Genomic DNA, 5009 nt, shown 5'->3' with positions numbered 1-5009 from the left:
TGTGGGCAGCCTCGCATCCCAGGGCTGCGGCGCCCGGCGCCCACTCTGTTGACATAGCTGGGGGCTGCCTCATCAGTTTCAGCTGCCTGACCCCCGGGTCCCCCAGGCTCCCCTGCTCCTGCCATGTCCCAGCTCTGGCTGTGCACCCTGGGCAGCCACCAGAGGAAGCCCCACACTGCTTCTCAGAGAGCCCCTTGTTCCCAGGAGTCAGCGTGGAGCCTGCGGGTCAGCGAGTCTGCTGCAGAGCTGGTGGGTCACTTTGCATCGAGAGAGGAGCTTTGGTAAATATACTGAGTGTAGGAGACAAAGAATCTGCTATAGTAAAAAGAATATAGAGTTTGGAATATATGATTTGGGTTTAAATCTTGTACTCAGCCGTCACACCAGATGTGTGGCCTTCATTAGATGTGGTTCCAATTCATTAGCTATAAATTCGGGGGAAGAGGGAGGACCTCATAAAGTTGTTGGGAAGAGTACATCCCCAAATAAAGCCAAAATGCCTAGTTCAATGTCTGCCTTAAAGGGGGAAATAAAAACTACTTTCCTTCTTTCTAGAATATATATCACATATATAGATGAGAGAGTGATTCTTTGACCCAAGGCAAGAAAAACAACCTTGATATTTGCTAAAAATAGGGGGCACTTGTTTATCTGTGGTGGGGTAGGGTAGGGTAGGGGGTGGGGAATTCTTCATGTGAGATGGAAAGTTTGTTAAAATGGTCCAACAGCACTATCTATTTTTAGAGATAAGGTAACAGAGACAAAGGCAACCACATTCTTGTGGCAGTGACACTTCCCATGTGGGGCCTTTTTTTTCTTTTGTTTATTTTTATAAAGTAAAACTGTGGTGAGGCTCTGATAATGGTTTGGTGACTTCTGTAGAATTAGGTGGAGCCCACAGGAGTTGAGGTCCCCAGAAATGTAAAGTTCAGCATTTGAGAGATGCTTAGTACATGTGCATTGGTTTATTTACTTATTTTTAACAGCAATGGGTGGTTTCTTAGTGCATTTCCTTCACAGGATGCTAAAACAAACTGCAATGAAGTTATCCACACATGCACCTAATTAATTACCTTTGTAATAAAATGACACCTAAATAAATTTCCTGTAAAAATAATTATTTGGATGTCTACCCAGCAAACAAAAGCAAGTCTTTGAGAAATTATTAAGTTTCTTTTGGAAAATCTACTTTATTATATTGAGGTCAGCAAATCACGACATGCAGCCCACAAGACAGAAAATGTATGTCTTCATTCAAGCCTAAAATATTTACTTTCTGGCTCTTTACAGAAAACACTTGTCCATGCCTATAATTATATAAATAAATAGAATTAAAAAGTGTAGGTTTCTCCTTTAAAATTAGGAATACCTACCTGTCAGTATAGTCTTACAATATTCTCTGGTTTAACGTCCACCCAGCACTCTCATTGACTGTAGCATGGACCTGCCGGGGCTGCTGTAACAGAATACCATGGACTGTGTGGTGGTTTAAACAGCAGACCATTATTCCTCCCAGTTCTGGAGGCTGGAAAGTCCAAGATCAAGGTGCTGGCAGATTTGGTTCCTGGTGAGGGATCTCTTCCTGGCTTACAGATGCTGCCTGCTCACTTGTCCTCACATGGTGGGGAGGGAAAGAGCTCTGGTCTCTCTTCCTCTTCTTACACAGACACCAATCCCATCATGGAAGCTCCACCCTTGTGATCTCTTCTAAACCTGATCACCTCCCAAGGGTCCCAGCTCCAAATACCACTAGACATTTGAATGCTAGGGAGGGGGTACAAGCATTCAGTCCTAACAACTACACATTAATACCTTACCATGGTGTAGGAAGCCCTTCCCTACCTGACCTTAACATGACATTGAAACTTCATTGTGCAGAACTAACATCTATCCACTTCACACTCCAAACAAATGATAAGTACCTGTAAGATTCTATAGGACCTTAAATGAGGGAATAGATGATGTTGCCTGAGGCCATCAGAGACATTTAAGTGGAAAATAGTATAACTGACATGGGCTTTGAAGAACAGCAGTAGGGGGGCCACAGGTGTTCTGGCCACAGGTGCTCTGGTCAGAGACAGCAGCAGGGTGCAGGTTCTGAGGGATGGAGCCAAGTCACCCAAAGGAGCAAGAGACTGGGCATGGGAGACAAGTCTGGGTTCACAGATCCACCCTACTGCTGACCCCATGAGGGTCTTGGGGAAGCACTTAGGTTCCTGAGCTTCAACAAAGCTTGTGAAATGGGAACCACGATGGCACCTACCTTTAAGGCTGCCGTCCTTGTCATTACCTGTAACATCCCACCATGATCCTTCCCCACCTAAACAAACTAAACCCAAAATAAACATAAACAAAACAGAACCCCAAACCAAATAGACCCCCTTGCCATGCTTGTTGCCTGTGATCACAGCTCAGCCAGGGAGGTCTCCCCACACTTTGGAATCTTGGTAACACTGTGTAGTGTTGTTTCTCTTGAAAGAATTACACAACCTGAAGCATCTAAAATCACAGTGAGCCAGGTGTCTGCCTGACATTTTAATACAGATGCACTCTAGTTGCCATAAAGAGGGAACTTTAACAAGGACCAATAATCAAAGAGTTTTGATTTATGTTTGGTTTGGGATTTGGCTTAACCAGTTATCATGTTACAGTTTGTTAACTAGTAGCAGAAATCTAACAGGCTGACCAGAACTAGTATTTCAGTTTAAGCAACATGAAAGTATATGAAAATACAATCACTTAAAGGACTAACTTAGTCTATATTATGTTTTAACATCATTGGCTTATATAATTAGGTTATAAATAGATTTAAAAAATAAAGTGCTTTTAATATAAGTCCATCAATTTTTGGAATTCTACTTTAGACTTATAGATATATTATATTTTAACTCTGGGAACAAATATATATTTTTAATACTTAAAATGAAATTTCCTAGTGCCCAAAATAAGTACTTGTTTTTATTTTTTTCTGTTTCACGTAAGTGATAAATTGAGCACAAATAAAGAAAAACGTACATATTAGTTTTTTTTTTTTTTTTTTTTCTGGGTAGTCACCAGTCACGAGAATTTGCAAGTACATAAGGCAAGGTCTGTGTCATAAAGGGTTTGGTGTGTCATCAACCAGTCCCAAAGCAACAGCTGGCGTTGTTCAATGAATGAGTGTGTGTGTGCATGTATGTGTGAGCATGTGTGTGTGTGCATGCATGCATGTACATGCCAATAGGTCTCAGTACGGTATAAGCTGATGCCTGCACATTAGGGAATACTTGTGCCTTGAATAGTAGATGGCATTGCCTCCAGGGAAGGTTTCTCAAGAGATGGGAATAATGTGGAAATCTTGTCCCTATTGATTATGACAGGTTCCAGGGCCCCTGGATTGCACTCCTGCCTTTGGATGGAGGTCTTGCTGCACTAGCAGCAGGCCCTGATTTTGAGTCATGAGCTGCTCTCCCTGGTAGCCAGGTTCCTTCTGAGCAGGATGGGCCGGAGCCAGAAGGCTACGGAGATGCTGGCTCACACCATGCTCTATCTGTGACAAGCCGGTTTGGCACATGAAGTGGGAACATCTTCATTGTCACCGGCAGCAGCAGCAGCAGCAGCAGCAGCTTCTGCTTTCCTGTGGCAGCCCCTCCCTGCACTGGGTTTTTGTTCACGGAGCCAAAACCCAAAGCTCTCTTCTTGGGGGCTGGTCCCAGTGAAGGTAGTGAGGGTGGGGGCCAGGGGGGCTTGGAGGACAGTTTAGCAAGTACCGTTATTTTATAGATGGAGGAGTCAGGGCTCAGCAAAAGGCCTTGCCCTGCACAAGGCCACAGCCTCACTGACAGAGCCAGAAACAGCATCTCCGGCTTTCATCTAAGGACTTTTTTTTACCATCAAATACTTCCTGACTTTCTAAAGCAACTAGAAAGAAGGTCATTTCTTTAAGCTACATTTTACATTATGGGGACATTCCTAACATAGTTTCTGGCATATAATATATCTTCAAAAAATATTTTTTGAATGAATGAATGAAAGAATGAATTGAATTGAATTCCCATGGTCTAGAGAAAGCCTCAGGGACAGGAACCGTCCATGCCATCCTTCTGTAAGAACAGCTAATTTAGGGATTACACCCAACACAGTGCCTGGCGCACGGTACTTAATGAATTCTAGGTAAAATTGTCATCATTGATGAGACTGGCCATGGGCTATTCTTTTCTGCTGCAGTGCTGTCCCACCTATATCTAGCTCTTTCGTTGTATTAGAATGAGAAGATTTTGGATGAAGTTAGAAAAATAATCCAGTTGAAACAAGCCCTAGAATTGCTCCTAGGGAGGCACTTGGCTTCGCGACCTGTACAAGAGGTGCAGCGTCCTGGACCCAGCCATAGGGACCACCCTGCACAGAGGCCAGTGCACCCTCCGGCTTCTACGGCACCACCACCCACGTGGGGCCTGATGACACCTGCTACCAGTGAGCCCAGCACTGCCAGCGGGTCCCTTGTACTGGGTGGGATACTCCTGGGGAGGTTACAACCCTGATGTCCCTTCATTGCTATTGCCATTGCCCTTGGGGAACTGCTTCCAACCCAGAGCATCTGATCACTTGTATTTCAACTATTAAATTCCACAAACCTATATGCCAACTTAGAACATACTGAATTTATTTCCAAGTCATTTAATTGTGAAACAGTCAGCACAAATAATAAAAATGAATTTGTGACTTGCTCTATAGTTTAAAAAATGCTTTTATGCATATCACAAATCTTGTGAGATATATTAACCCCATTGTACAAATTGAAAACTGAGGCTCAAAGAGCTTGTGACGAGCACAGGAGCAGAACCCAGTGCTTTTAATTTGCTTGTTTTGAGGTTTACTCTACCGCACTGTCACAGGGAGTGTGGTTGCTCCTCTTGCACAGGCCAGTGTGGGGCTGCGTCTGGGCTGATGCCACCAAAGAGTCCCCAGCATTCTTTCTCCCGAGCACCCGCCGTGCCATCCACAGCTGCCTGCTATGGTGCACGGTGCGG

The sequence above is a fragment of the Lemur catta genome, chromosome 4 (genome assembly GCF_020740605.2).
Source record: "Lemur catta isolate mLemCat1 chromosome 4, mLemCat1.pri, whole genome shotgun sequence".
Taxonomy (NCBI): domain Eukaryota; kingdom Metazoa; phylum Chordata; class Mammalia; order Primates; family Lemuridae; genus Lemur; species Lemur catta.
This window is presented reverse-complemented; position numbering follows the sequence as displayed.